Source organism: Hemitrygon akajei, unplaced genomic scaffold (assembly GCF_048418815.1).
Source record: "Hemitrygon akajei unplaced genomic scaffold, sHemAka1.3 Scf000057, whole genome shotgun sequence".
NCBI classification, from domain to species: domain Eukaryota; kingdom Metazoa; phylum Chordata; class Chondrichthyes; order Myliobatiformes; family Dasyatidae; genus Hemitrygon; species Hemitrygon akajei.
In genome coordinates this window covers 2,191,494-2,207,668 of record NW_027331943.1, presented here as the reverse complement: position 1 = coordinate 2,207,668, position 16,175 = coordinate 2,191,494, and the positions used below count along the sequence as shown (strand labels likewise).

The 16,175-nt window shown below is 44.1% G+C and overlaps 1 protein-coding gene and 1 long non-coding RNA gene across 2 annotated transcripts in view; one reads left to right on the top strand and one right to left on the bottom strand.

The window, feature by feature from the left end:
• Positions 1 to 16,175, top strand: part of LOC140721546 (NACHT, LRR and PYD domains-containing protein 3-like) — an 817,640-nt gene that overhangs the window by 457,700 nt on the left and 343,765 nt on the right. The window lies entirely within an intron of this gene.
• On the bottom strand, positions 4,193 to 6,011 carry LOC140721573 (uncharacterized). Its single transcript, XR_012097410.1, has 2 exons — positions 5,927 to 6,011; positions 4,193 to 4,642 (listed from the first exon to the last, which is right to left on the bottom strand). It is a non-coding gene; the product is annotated as an uncharacterized lncRNA (long non-coding RNA).

The following is a 16,175-nucleotide window of genomic DNA, read 5'->3' as shown; positions in this document are numbered from 1 at the left end:
GTTCTCCACTATCCCGTCCAGTCCCCCCGTCTCTCTCTCTCTCTCCACATTGCTCTCTCTCTCCACATTGCTCTCTCTCTTACCTCACTCCCAGATTTTTTCTATCTCCATTCTTTCTACCCACAAGTCTCCCTCTCTCCACACTCGCATTCTATTTCACCTTCATTACTGAAATGCAGTGAGGCACCAATGGCTCAAAAACATTGAAATAAAACATTTGTCACGATATCCCACAACAAAAACACTAAAAGCGAAACAAACAAACTGCGTGGGGAACTCGGCAGGTCAGGCAGCATCTACGGGAATGAATAATCAGCCGAAGTGTCGTGCCGAGGCCCTCCTCCAGGATTGGAACCGAAGTGGCGAGACGCCAGAATAAAAAGGTAACGGAGGAGGAGAAGGATAGCTGGCCGGTGATAGGTCAACTCTGGTGGACAGGAAGACTAAAGGGTTGGAGAGGAAGGAATTGGATTGGAGTGGAGAATGGTCCACAGGAGAAGGAGAAGCTGGGGTGGACGGACAAGGAGGTGATAGGCAGGTGAGAAGAGTTAAAAGGCCAGACTGCGGAATAGAACAAAAGGGGAAGGGTGATCATTCCTTCTACCGGAAGGAGAATCGATATTCATACCATATGGATGGAGTCTATCCAAAACACATATACAGTGGCATGCAAAAGCTTGGGCAACCCTGGTCAAAATTTCTGTTACTGTGATTAATCAAGTGAGTAGAAGGTGAAATGATCTCCAAAAGTCTTAAAGTTGTAGATGAAACATGATTTCCAACATTTTAAACAAGATTAGTGTATTATTTTTTTTTGTTTTGTACAATTTCAGAGTGGAAAAAATGAAAGGAGCACCATGCAAAAGTTTGGGCACCCAAAGAGATTTAAGCTGTCAGCAAGGTCTCAGACCTTAATTTGCTTGTGAGGGCAATGGCTTGTTCACAGTCATCGTTAGGAATGGCCAGGTGATGCAAATTTCAAAGCCTTGTAAACACCCTGACTCCTCAAACCTTGTCCCAACAATTAGCAGCCAGGGGCTCCTATAAGCAGCTGGCTAGCACTCTGAAAAAATAAAATAAATGATGCCCACAAAGTAGAAGGCTATAAGAAAATAGCAAAGCCTTTCCAGGTAGTCATTTCCTCAGTTAGTAATGTAATTAAGAAATGGCAGTTAGATGAACGGTGGAGGTCAAGCTGAGGTCTGGAAGACCAAGAAAACTTTACGAGAGAGCTGCTTGGAGGATTGCTAGAAAGGCAAATCGAAACCTGCGTTTGACTGCAAAAGACCTTCAGGAAGATCTAGCAGACTCTGGCGTGGTGGTGCACTGTTCTACTGTGCAGCGACACCTGCACAAATATGACCTTCATGGAAGAGTCATCAGAGGAAAATCTTTCCTGCGTCTTCACCACAGAAATCAGCGTTAGAAGTTTGCAAAGGAGCATCTAAACAAGCCTGATGCTTCCTGTGGACTAATGACGTTAAAATAGAACTTATCGGCCGCAATGAGCAAAGTTGTCTTTGGAGAAAAAAAGGGTGTAGGCTTTCATGAAAATAACACCAGCAAATTATTGAGGCAAATATCACACCGTCTGCAAAAAAGCTGAAGATGAAAATAGGATGGCTTCTAAAGCAGGATAATGATCCCAATCACACTTCGAAATCCACAATGGACTAGGTCAAGAGGGGCAAACTAAAGGTTTTGCCATGGCCCTCATAGTCCCCCGACCTAAACGTCATTGAAAATCTGTGGATAGACCTCAAAAGAGCAATATATGCAAGACGGCCCAAGAATTTCACAGAACTATGAGCCTTTTGCAAGGAAGAATGGGCGAAATCCCCCAAACAAGAATTGAAAGACTCTTGGGTAACACGAGTGAATCTGCAGGTGCTGGAAATAAAGAAAGACTCTCAGCTGGCTACAGAAAGCGTTTACAAGCTGTGATACGTGCCAAAGGGGTATTACTAAGTAGTGACCATGCCGGGTGCCCAAACGTTTGCTTCGGGCCCTTTTCGTTTTTTAAAAAATTATTTTTAAACTCTAAGAATGGAAATAAAGCAGTAATCTTGCTTAAAGTATGAAAGCAATGTGTCATCTTTAACTTTATGTTTTTTTTTGGAAATCAAGTCATCCTTTCCTCGCTTAACTATTGACAGTAACAGAGATTTTGACCAGGGCTGCCCAAACTTCTGCATGCCCCTGGAGGTTGTTGCTCCTCCACCCTGACGGAGGTCTCATCAGGGAAGAAGAGGAAACTGCGGAACAGGAACAGGAATCGGAATTAATATGTTTGGCCTGGGGGAAGATCTGTTTCTGGCGGATGGAGCTGAGCTGCTCGAGGAAATGGTTCCCAATCAACGATGGGTCTCGCCAATGAAGATAAAGCCGTTTCGGGAACGTTGGACACACAGACTACCCCAGTGAATTTTTAGGTAAATTGTTGCCTCACCTGGAAGGGCTGTTTGGGGAAAGGACTGGTGGTGAGGTTGGAGGTGGAAGGGCAGGTGTAACCCTGCGGCCGCTTGCAGGGATAAGCGCCGGGAGGGAGATCAATGGAGAGGGACGGAAGGGAAACGGAATAACGGAGGAAGCGATCTCTGTGGAAAGCGGAGTGTGTTTGGGGGGGGGGGGGTAAGACGTAGGAGTGACAACTTACTTTCCGTCCAGGTAACCTCTAACCTGGTGTCATGAATGTCGAAATAAAGATCCCTCCCCCTCCCCTCTTCTGCTATTCACCACTCTGGTTCATGCCTATTCTCACCCGCCTATCACCTCACACGGCGTCGCTAAATACCTCCGGTTTTCCTGTACTCCACTGTCCTCTCTTATCAGATTCCTTCCGCTCCAGCCCTTCGTCGTTCACCTGGTTTCATCTCTCACCTTTCCCCGCTATCGCCATTTTATTCTGGCGTCTTCCCCCTTCCTCTCCAGACATAAAGGAAGATTTCTACCCGATACATCAAGCGCTTATTCATTTCCATAAATGCTTCCCTCCCTACTGCATTCATCCCCCAATTGTGCGTGTGCGTGTGTGTGTGTGTGTTGCCCTGGATTTTGAGCATCTGCTGAATTAGCCGTGTTTAAAATATTAATGTGTGTGCGTAATTTGAAAATTTGAAATGGATGGATACGCACGGACGAGTGAATGATTCACCAATAGTTCACCGCAGTTCGTGTTTTGGGAGAAAATGTGAAAAGAAGACAATCATCTCTACTCACAATCTCAGCAGGAACAAAATTCAGCACAGAAATAAACAGAAATGTATCACGTGTTCTGCTCCTAATAGTGATGGATTTTATACGAAGGACAAAATGCCCTGTGATAACGCAATACCTCACAGCGGTGGTGCACATCAAAATAACACAGAGGCTGTCACACTTTACCAGTCCAGGCTATTTCACCTTCCGGAGTGGTAAAGAAATATCAGCAAATTTACAAGTTTATAATCACTGTCCCACAGACCGGGGTCATCAGATCCAGATGCAAACAGCTGGAAACAAGATCAAAGGCGAATCAGCAATACATCCCGGCAAAGAATCAGCGCCCAGACAGAGCAATGCGGGAAATGGTTTTAGCATCTTGGACTCCAGCACCGCGGGCCGCTAAAGCGCCTGCGGTTACGGAGCATTTGAGTCTGGCCTGGCCACGTCAATAATAAAGCATCACGGAACCGGAAACAGGAATGTGTTGTGTTGAAGTGCCAACGCATCTGAATGTTCCTCATTCATCACCGTGCCGCTGAGAACCTGGATCAGGTTCCCACATGGCGGATGGTTCACTGGCGAGAGTAGAGCTGCGCTCAATTCGAATGGCCCATTTAGAAAATAAATCACTTCGAAAGTGATACCTGGAGTATGCAGGAGTGTTTTCCGCAACTAGAAATTTCAGCCAATTTTCCAAACAGAGCGCGGGGAAATATTTTGCAACAGTAAGTGTAAATTATGGGCAAATCTCCCTGAGTTTCCCATGTACAAGTTAACATAATTTGATTTCGAGGTGAAAATTGCAAATCACTAGACTAGTAAATTGGGCAGAGAACCAACTGGATTGTAAACGGCATAAACCATGTCACGAGTAGAGTTAATTTAACCACTTCCGCTGTAACGACGACAGATACATGAAACAAGGGGCAAATAGAGGGGTTGCATTGAAACCAGTTGGACACGAACATAATACCTCAATGTCCAGAACAAGGGGGCAGTATTTTCATTATATTAAATAGTCAATCAGATACAGGTTTGAGTGGGAATCTCTTCACTGTGCCGCAGTAACGGGAGCACCGTATTTCTTACAGTATTCCTCACAAGGGGTCCAGAGATTTCTGTTTTACCCGATTAGTTGCGAGGGTGGAATTGTCCGCTCTCCAGACACCAATCACACTAGTTTCATCACGTGATGCCCGAACTCAGGCGCCCGATTCAATCACTGAGCCACTCTCCATGCGGAAAAGCACGGAGAGAGTTGGTCGAAAGGAAATTCGGTGCATCATACCGACTTCCCCCCATGTCTACATTTCAGAAGGTCGGTTGTTCCTCTGTGGCTTCACTTTACTTTCACATTCCGCAATCCCGTCTCCGAAAGTGACAGCATTTCCTGAACCACTGGATCTGCAGGTCGATTTCTTGTTTTCCTGGTCACAGCCTGCAATTCAGACAGTATCCTGGTAAAGCACTCTTTCAAAAGCTGCCGCATACTCATTTCCCATAGGGGTAGAACCAGACGACTGCAGGCTGACAAATGTGATTCCTCTGTTCAGGAAATGGGGAGAAGATAGCACTGAGAATCACAGACCAGAGTCTTACTTCAGCGGTGGCTGAATTATTGGAGAGACGGGAATTACTAGTATTTGGAGAAACATGGTCTGATTTAGGATTGTCAACATGGCTTTCTAGGGATCAAGTCATGAAACATGAACCTGACGAATTCTGTGACGATGTGACAAAGCACATTTTAAAATTCTTTTTCTTAGATTATGAGGACATTCAGTCCTCGTTTATTGTCATTTAGAAATGCATGTTTGCATTAAGAAATGATACAATGTTCCTCCAGAGTGATATCACAAAATAAAAAAAGGACAAACCAGGACTCACAGATTGATGAAGGTAGAACAGTGGGTGTGTTGCAGGTGGACTTTAGTAAGGCGTTTGATAGGGTTCTCCATTGTAGGGTCATTCATAAATTCTGGGGGCATTCGAGCTGAAAATGTGGCTGTGTGAATACAGAATTAGCTTTCGCAGAGAAGACAGAGGATGGTAGTATTTGGCGAGTATTTTGCTTGGAGGTCTATGACCATTGGTGTCTCCAGGGGAATCTGGTCTGAAACCACTGTTGCTTGCGACTTTTAAAAATGGCTTGGTTGGGGTAGTGGGGGCGGGATTGAAAGTTTTCAGACGATAGGGAAGTTGACTAAGTGGTCGTTAGAGTGGAGGATTTTTATTTAGTTGGACCGGAATATTGCTGATCGGTTAGAGCATCAACGGATATGGGGAGGAGTCAGGTGAATGGGGTTGAGTGGGATCTGCGATGAGCCATGATGGAATGGCAGGATTCACGCAATGGGTTGAATGACTTGATTCTGCTCCCATGTCTGATGGTCTTATGGTCTGTACGGGTTTGTAAGAGGCACGGTCGTTGTTCAGAGAAAGGTGGGTGCATGGAACGCTCCGATAGAGGCGGATACACTGGGGGCATTCACAACTCTTATTTAGGCACATTGGTGATATAAATAGCAGGCTGTGTTGTAGCGGATGGTTCGATTTATCTTAGGGTAGATTAAAATGTCGGTACAACGTCGTCGGCCAATGCGCCTGTGATGTGCTGTAATGGTCTATGTCCTATCCTCCCAGTAACTGTCATTGAATACAAAACTGTAACTGAAATCCTACCGAAGGTTTATATGAATTCCTGACTATTCCACTTACTCACCTTCCCACTGAAGGCAAACATGCCACATACGCTTATAACATCCGGCCAGCTTGCGTACACACTGTCGGTGAGCTCGGTATTTCGGCGGACAGATTACTCTGTAAAGCAATAGTGGGCAATTCTGTTAACCGTCTGTCATTGATCTCATACTTTCACTTACAGTAGAACTCCAAGGACAGCCCCCGCACTTGCTTGGATTCAACTCCATCAGGCACGTCCAGAACTGATCTTTATTGTCTAAATACCAAGCAACTGGTTTAGCATTTTGTAACCCCTGTTCTCCCTCACACAACATTTATTAGCTAAATTTGTCTTTCATTTCAGAAATTCTGCTGACCTTTATTTTTCAATCCATTGGACGTCATTCACATATTCTGTGCGCTCTCCAATATATATCAGCTCCCCGTTTTCATCAGTGATTACGAATGGAAGGGAGAGGCAGGCAGAGCAGAAGAAGACTGCACGAGCAGTGTGTCAAAAGGCGTCACACGCCTACGTTGGTGTTCGTTTCAGTAATGACTGATCTTTGCCGGCATGCATAGTCTTTCGATGCCAGTTGCGAAAAGCTCGCTATAGCTCTAACTTCAGGGTTTTTTTTTCAATGTGCACGGGCTGTTTCTGACGATCTGCCTCTCAGAGAACGCAGTGTCAATGCAATTCAATTAAAAGCAGGTTTTAGTCAAAAAGTCCCTTGTTCACGAGTGGCAGACAATTGAAAATATTCAACATATTTTCTGCCCAATTGAAAGCTACGTTTCAAAGGCGCAAAGCCATGTGCTTGAAGTGGCCACTCTCAGTGATAAATGATTCATACAGATGAATGCTAACAAAATTATAGAATTATAATGCCGATTATGTCTTAAATATAAGAGATTACGAATATAACTGAAATCTGGCGAAATTCACTCAAAATTTCGGAGTTGAATAAACAGTCCATGTTTCTGATCGAGCCCCTACTTTAGGATTCATCCGGGGTCTTTATCGCCGGAGTACCTGGTTCGGATGTGGAAGGACACTTTGTTCGGATGTGGAAGGACACTTTGTTCGGATGTGGAAGGACACTTTGTTCGGTTGTGGAAGGACAGTTTGTTCGGATATGGAGGGACACTTGGTTCGGATGTGAAAGGACAGTTTGCCTTTGGGTGATGCTACACAATACTGGCACCAGTTTCAATTATAAAAAGAGATATGGAAAATACGCATCATGTTCTCTCCTGGTCCTCAGTTATACGACCATATGTGGCAAAGCTACAGCGGTCACACGGGCAATGAAAGGATGCTTCCGTCCCTTGCTCACGAAAATGTAAAAGGGAACATGCTCTGCTTTGAAATCTAGTGAACATAATGCAAGATTCAACAGGAATATTTTCTGTTGCAATAGAGGTTCCATTCTGAGGACAACGGCATGGAGTACATGGCATAAAAAGTTTCAGAAAGCCCTGGACTACAACATCGTTAAATCTGGTCTAATGGAAGGGAACTAAATTACACAGTATTATATTCCAAATGAGTTTGTATAAACGCTGGGAAAAGGCATATTATAGCTCACGGGTAACGAATGGCACTGGGTAGAGATCCTGCGGGTGCCTGAAACCATTACATGGTCGTGAATTCCTGCCATCCTTTTACGTGTTTGTGAAGGGAATGGGATGTTCCCAATCACACCCCACTCCCCCAACATGAATATGTGTTGACGTCACAATACAGAGTATTAGCACGTGACAAAGACATCATTGATATCTGCACATGCTTAAGGGTCCCTGACGTACAGCACGCATTCTGGATTCACCCGAGTTTTTTACATGCAACAAAAAGATAAGCGAGCCAGGCAGCATCTATTAAGGGAAATTTCCTTTTGTGACTCCCGACCTCATTCGGAGTAGAAAAGAAGTTAACAGAGGTCAGGGTAACGTAATGTGGTTGGAATTGAGACCACATATTGCAAGGTTGTATTGCAAGTATATTCATAAAAGTTTCCCCACTTTCGACATTTAAACGTTTACAGATTTCTTCAGACTCACAGTGGTTTGTACATTTTGTCTGATTTTGCACGTTCATTGTCGCATCTCGTGTCAACGGTGCACTTATTTTATAAAACTACTTTGATATTGAACTTCGCCAGTCTTAGATCTGACTTTCAGTTCTTCATCTACCACAGAGAATTTATACGTATGAATAGTCACGTAGTGCGTAGAGATAATAATCACTTTGTTGCTGCTTAATCTGATGGTCACGTTTCCATGCAAAACAGAGAGTTACAGAGTGAGAGCTGAAACAACCGCTGAACAGCGATACAAAAACATTACATATTTATGGCGAATAACATTAGGGACGTACATTTTATTTAGAGAGCTTCCCATTCAGTGTAAACAGATATTTCGCCCCATTCTTCAGCTCCTCCCTGAATTTCCTCTGTGTCAGTCCATAGATACACGTGTTGGTGCAGGAACTGAGCAGCGTCAGCATATCCCCGGACACCTGCAGGATAAATGAAGGCGTGTTGTAATATTTGTCTGTGAAAAACACGTTTACCGCTGCCCAGGTCATGGAGTGTACAATACTGGTTATCCACAATAACATGAAATTGGCAGATAGAGCAAACAACAAAACCGTTGAATTTCTCCGGTTCTTAACCTCTGGATCACTTTTGTTGTCAGTATTGCTCCGAAGACCACGGCGAACCATATTCGCTGCTATAATAGATCTGGTGGTTAAAACATTGAACAGCAGAATTAAACCAATTGGTAATAACGGGGTCATGATGGTGTCAAATAACTCGTAACCTCTCCACAGGGATGATGTATAGTACTTGGGTTTGGGAATGCACTTCCCTGGCTCTCCTGCCAAGTAAAATGGAAATGACTGAACACAGCTACCTACGGCCACCGCCACGATCGCCACGGTCGCTGTTCTCTCCGTACAATATCGGGGCCGCAGCTTCTGAAGGCAGATCGCGACGTAGAGATCGAAAGTGAAAACGACCGTCAGCCAAACGGAACAATCCAATGCTGCAATCGTCAGAATAGGTCCCAAAACACACAGCGGGGGTTTCACCAAAAAAACAGCATACTGATAGAGAGCATTGATTTTATCAAATACAACACCAAGGACAACGACCATCAGATCCGCTGCCGCCATGGCCACGAGGTAGCGAGTGATACATTTGGAGAGCCCACAATTTCTGCGAGACAGGATCACAATCGCCACTAAATTAACTGAGAAAAGAGAGATAAAAGGAGACAGTAATTTCTCAATATGTCTCGATTGCTCAGTGTGAGTTTGCTTGCATGGTAAAACTGGTAGTCCATATCGCGCCGTTTAGGTAACAGGCCGCACTATAGTTCCTTTTACCAAAATGCATTACAGTACATTTCCCAATACTGTATTCCATCTGTCACTTTTGTGCCCATTCTTCCAATATGTCTAAGCACTGCTGCAATCGCATTGCTTCCTCAGCAATACCTACCTATCCACCCATCATTCGTATCATCCGCACACTTTGCCACAAAGCCATCAGTCCCATCATGGTAATCCTTGGTGGCAGAGAGAAGAAATCCATGGTGGAAATTTGTGTCTGGGATCGCAGGTCAGCGAATTCATGGCAGATGCAATTGAATGTGGATAAATGTGAGGTTATCCACTTTGGTTGCAAGAATAGGAAAACAGATTATTATCTGAACGGTGGCCGATTAGGAAAAGGGGAGGTGCAACGAGACCTGGGTGTCATTGTACACCAGTCATTGAAGGTGGGCATGCAGGTACAGCAGGCAGTGAAAAAGGCAAATGGTATGTTGGCATTTACAGCAAGAGGAATAGAGTACAGGAGCAGGAAGGTTCTACTGCAGTTGTACAAGGCCTTGGTGAGACCGCACCTAGAATATTGTGCGCAGTTTTGGTCCCCTAATCTGAGTAAAGACATTCTTGCCATAGAGGGAGTACAGAGAAGGTTCACCAGATTGATTCCTGGGATGGCAGGACTTTAATGTGAAGAAATACTGGATCGACTAGGTTTATACTCACTGGAATTTAGAAGATTGAGGGGGGATCTTATTGAAACGTGTACAATTCTAAAGGGATTGAACAGACTAGATGTAGGAAGATTATTTCCGATGTTGGGGAAGTCCAGAACGATGGGTCACAGTTTAAGTATAAAGGGGAAGCCTTTTAGGACCGAGATGAGGAAATACTTCTTCACACAGAGAGTGGTGAATCTGTGGAATTTTCTGCCACAGGAAACAGTTGAGGCCGGTTCATTGGCTATATTTAAGAGGAAGTTAGATATGGCCCTTGTGGCTAAAGGGATCAGGGGGTATGGAGAGAAAGCAGGTACAGGGTTCTGAGTTGGATGATCAGCCATGATCAGACTGAATGGCGGTGCAGGCTCGGAGGGCCGAATGGCCTACTCCTGCACCTATTTTCTATGTTTCTATTTTAATAGTGATTTGTTCAGCGATCGCTGCCGGTCCAATTGTCATGTGTCATCTATATCGAAGATCTGGATAACAATGTGCAAAACCCTGGGAATAAATTTACAGACGTCAATACAATAGTTTGTCTAATGGAGAGCGAGGTCAGCAATCAAACATCAGGCTGCTATCTTCATCGGTTCATAAATTGTTCCAATAATGGAATTCTGGAGCTTAATTGGGACACATGGAGGGTTTTTGTTTGGAATGATAAGCGCGGCAGGAGATTCTCAGCGAACATTAGGGCTCCGTGGAGTCTCAAGAATAGAGGTGTCTGTATTTCAAGAACATGATTCACTGGAAGTGGAACATGAAGTGCACAGAGTGGTTATGAAGCTAGGATCGATACGCTTCATCAGTGAAGGAAATGAGCAGACAAATTTGGATGGGAATGGAAATGCGCACGTCTGTGTTACGCCTGTGCACAAAGAACTGTGAGCATTGTGGGCATCTTGTAGTTGGAAAGGCTCCCACTGAATTACTCCAAAAACAATTTACCAGACTGCTTCCAGGATTTTAGAATCTGCTTTGCAGAGAAGATTGATCAGAGCCGGACATTATTCGCTGCAGCGCAGGTAGATAGCAGTTAATCACACAGAAGCACAGAAAACCACAAGGGACAGAGACAGTGTAAATTCACCCAGTCTATTTTTACAGGGTTGCGGAATCCTGATCCTGACGGCGCGGGTATAAATTGAGTGGGAAAGGTTCAATGAGTATTTGAGGGACAATGTTTATACAAAGGGGGCAATTAGGTGAAACATGCTGCGCGATGACGTGGCTGCAGGAGATCCAGTAATAAAAGACAGTTGGACGGGTAAATGGTTATGAAGCGTTTGAAAGGTTGTGAGGGGAACTCTGAAACATCGCGCAGCATCTTATTTGACATGGAATCTTTCGATCAAATATCTCTTTTTAGTGCTGCATAGCTCTACCCCTCTAGAATAAATTGGCATTCTCGTTAATCCTAAATTCAGGGTATTTCCATAGAACACTTTTCCCTCTGGATTAATTTTACTTTTCTCTTGTATCCCTTATGAACTTCCGTTGACCCTTCAGATATCAGATTCCAATGGACGGGCAACCAGCACAGCACATAGCCTTTGGCTGAATACACAGGACAGCCACCATAACTATTCCAGATAGAGGACATCATAAATCAAACACAATCACTTTGTATTAAAATCTGAACTAGACTCAGGTTTAATATCAGCGGCAAATTCATTTCATTCAAAAAATAAGCGTGTAAGGTAATGATACAGTACATTAAAACAAACAAGACGAAAACCAATAAAGGCATAAAAGTGACGCACGTCATATTTTTAAACAAATCGATTAAAAGAGTTTATTTATTATTTCCTGAGTGATTTTATATGGAAAGACTTGCACAGCAAAACACTTCTGCTCGAAATTGCAGAGTATAATTTTGAAACTACAGTATGTCGTACAACTCGGCATTTCCGTGACCTTACCTGGAATACCAACGGCTGCCAGTGCGGGATAGTAAATTGAGACGATATAATAAACTGCTGGGTATCCCATTTTCTGCCAGAGGCGAGGACGAAAAGTGCCAACTTCTCTAGGTGTGGTGGTTCGGTGAGCCCTTATACACCAGGAGGAATGCCCCTTAAGCCAATTAATGCCCCCTTAGTTACATTAGCTACAGGACAGTGAACAAACAACCAGTGTTTGTTTCGGTCTCTTTTTACTCATTGTGACATTGGGTAACACGCTGAACTCTTGGCGGTGCATGACAAACAATGGGTTCGATGTTCATTCAATGGATTTCAGAGGAGCCAGTGAAATAGTGTACCACAGCACAAAAAACTGGACCCATCCAGTCCGTGTCAAATTCTGCCTCGACTTCCGTACCGTTACATTCACGTACCTACCCAAATTTGTCTTAAATGTTACATCAAGCCCAGGTCCACCACTTCCGCTGACAGCTAGTTGTACAGTCTCCCCATTCTTAAAATAGAGCTCCCCATCAATTTCCCTTAAATATTTTACTTTTCATCCCTAACCTATGAACGGTAGTTTTAGTCTTACCCAAATAGTGACAAAAGCCTGCTTCCATTTACACCTCATAATTTGTATGCCTCTGTGCAATCTCCCCACATTCTCCTGTGCTCAGGATAAGGAAAACAAAATCAATGTCCGAACCTATTCAAGCATTCCCTATAAATCAGGTCTTCAAGCTTCAACAAAGGCCTTGTAAACTTTCTCTGTATTTGCTCACTCTCAGTGATTTCGTTGTGCAGGTAGTTGATCAGAACTCCACACAATACTCCAAACTGAGCCTCGCCAACGTGCAATTCAACTTCAGAATTACATCCTCAACTCAATAGTATGATTTATCAATGCCTAACTGCACCAAACCTGCTTTATGACCCAATCTCCCTCAGACACCATTATCAATGAATAATGGATCTGTACTCACAGACCCCTTTGTTCACTGCGCTACTCAGTGCCGTACTATTCCATGTGTACGTCCTACGCTGGTCAGTCGTCCCAGTGTGCAACATCCCACACGTCCGCATTAACAACAGAGCCGGCGGTGATCACTGCGGCTCCACACTATTGTCAGGCCTCCATTCAGTGTGGCAACCATTTAACTTCACTCTTTGGCTTCTACCGTAGTCAGGTTGAATCCGGTTTACCACATCCCACTGAAAGAAAGGGACTGAAACTTTTGCACTAACCTACTATGTGGGCTTTGTCAAAAGTCTTGTTGATGTTCAAGTCAACGAGATCTACTGACACGTCCTCATCAGATTTTTGGTAACTCCTAGAAAAAAAGTCTGTAAGATTGCTTAGGCATGACGTAACACTCACAAAGCCACGATGAATTTCAACAATAATGCCATGTCTATCGAATTACTTAATATATATATACCGTCCCTTCGAGTACCTTGAAATAATTTACCCACTACTGGCTTCAGACTCACTGGCCTGTAATTTCCCGACATAATCTGAGCCGTTCCCGAACAGATAAAAAACACGATACCTGTTCTCCATTCACCTGGCCTCTTAACCGCGATTAAGGATCTTTTAAATATCTCAGCCGAGACCCCAAACATTAATGGACTTACCTCCCACAAGGTTCGCGTGAACAACTTTTCAAGGATCTAGATCAGCCACTCTAATTCGATTCAAAACAAATCTATCCGTCTATCTATCTATCTGTCTATATACTATTTATCTGTCTATCTTTCAATCTGCCTGTCTATCTATCTATCTTACTTTCTATCTATCTCTCTATCTATTTATCTGTCTTCCTAAGTCCCCTTCAGGTTTTCTGCTAGAGCAACATCAGGACAGATTTTAAACCTGCAGATTTCCCTCTTGTGTTCTCTTGAATGGTGTTTATTCCTCACGATTGTTATACAGCCCGTCTTCCCAACAAAAGTAAATATACCCTGTGAAACGCAAGCTTCTGTAATAATGGTGGACTTTGGATTTTGTTCTAACAGGAATATAGGAGCAGTGTACACTCAATACCGCTTCTGAAAGCCTCCCACTTACCCAGCATTCATTTGAACAGATTTGGCAAATTCTATCCCATCCATTTCTTTACAGAATCAAAGTCCCAGTCAATATGTTGAAAGTTAAACTGAACTACGAACACAACCTTCATTATTTTGCAACAATCTGACGTTTCTGCAAATCTGCTCCTCTCAATTCCACCGGTCTTCAATGTAAAATCAGTAACGGGGTCATCCCTTCGCTTTTATTCGGTTCTACTCATGCGGTCTCATTAGAGGAGCCCTGCAGTCGGTCCTGCCTGAACACTGATCTGACATATTCCATGACCAGTAATGCCACCCTTTACCATTTATTAACAACCTCACGTTTTTACCGTTTATGAAACAATGGAACCCCGGAACATTGAGCTGCCGGCGCTGCCACACCGCATGCATTTGTCACCAGTGGCTACTATATCAGAACTCCGCGTGTTGATCCATTCTCTAAGATCAACTATTTTATCTAAATTACTCATTGTATTGAAACAGACCAATTCAGATTATTAGTCCCACCATGCCCACACTTCCCGTTCTGTCATTGTATGTCGGCTTAATATCTGCTTTCTGCATATCTCCTTCACTAGCTGACCTCTCACACTAAAATCCATATCATCACAACTTCATTTCAAACGTCTCGGAGCAACATTAGGAACTCTTGATACAACGATAATGGATCCCATACCGTTGTTGTGCAATCCGTCCCCGTTGTGAACATGCGACATTCCGTGGACGAGTGTCCAATGATCCAAAATTCTGAAGTCCTCTCTCCTGCACGGTTTCTTTCGCCACAGCTGAACTGTGTCATGCTCATATTTCGAGCATCAGTGGCATGTGCTACGGGTAGCAATCTCGATACCACCGCCCTTGTCTTCCGGCCCTTTAACATCACCTAAATACCGGAACTCACTTAGCAGGACATTGTTTCTCGTCCTGTCCATGTAATTGATAAGCCTGCGGTTCACAACCTTGGCTGCTTTCCAACCCAACCCCCCCCCCCCCCAGACACAACCACGTTGATAATGCTATGGGCCACTATCCGAAATTTCACCGACCCTGCTACCTCCGGGTCATATTATCTTCGATCCTTGCCCACATACAGTTCTGTCTGTTCCTGTAACCAATGAATGACCTATTATTACTATAGGCTTTCTTTCCATGCCCAGTGCGGTAATGAGGCCCAAGACGATATAGACAAGAGAGTCACTGGAGCGTTTACAGGACTGGACTGTTTTCAGGGATTCACCTTCGGCTCTGGAGTCCACCATCTGTGCGGATTGGAAATAACATCTCCGCTCGCTGTCAATCAGCACAAGAATGCCGCAGTTATCACCGATTTCATTAAACCCTGCCTGGATGAGTGTTTGCTTCTGAAGTATCCCTGTATATCCCGAAACCAAAATTCGAGGAAACCAGTAGGTTCTTCGTCTTCTGAGAACCGGATCAGTGGCATTGAAGTCTGGTGTCCCAGGCCTGTACGGGAAAACCTGTATGACTTGTGAAGGGTTATGTCAAGAGCAAAGAAGTAATTCCCAGAGAGGTTAGCGGAGACGTCGGATACACGTCAACTCCGGCAGGGGTTGCTGCTATTACTTCCTCCAAAGAAAACAAAACAACAACATCATGAACGACAGTGAAACTTCTATTTTATATTCGGTTAGAAAGGAAGAATAAAACTTCAGCTATGAGGATCCCTGCACCGTTCGTTGAACCTGTGACCTCTGTGTTGGAAGCCGACGTCAACGTGTCTTTCAGATGGGTGAACCCTGCAAGGCAGCATTCCCCAATGGATTACCTGGTAAGGACCTGAAAACTAGCATCAACCAACTGGCAATGGCATTCAAAGACATTTTCAATAGCTTTGCTGCGGTTGGAAGTTCGCATCTGCTTCTAAAGGGAGATAATTATAACAGTGTCCAACAAGATCAGTGTAAACTGCCTTAACGAATATTTCAAGAGTTCGCTCGTCCACGGTGATGAAATACTTTGAGATGTAAGTCTTGGCTCGAATCATCTCCAGTCTTTGCAAGGACCTGGACCTTCTGTAGTTTATCTACGCAACAATAGGTCCATAGCTGACGCGATCTGAACGAATCTCCTCGCGACCTTGGGTCACCTGAACAATACAAATTCCTACGTCAGGATGCAGTGTATTGGCTATAGCTCAGCGTTCAACACCGCCATTCCTACAGTCCTGGTGGAAAAGGTACAGATCATGTGCCTCTGTACCTCCATCTGCAACTGGATACCCGACTTACTAAA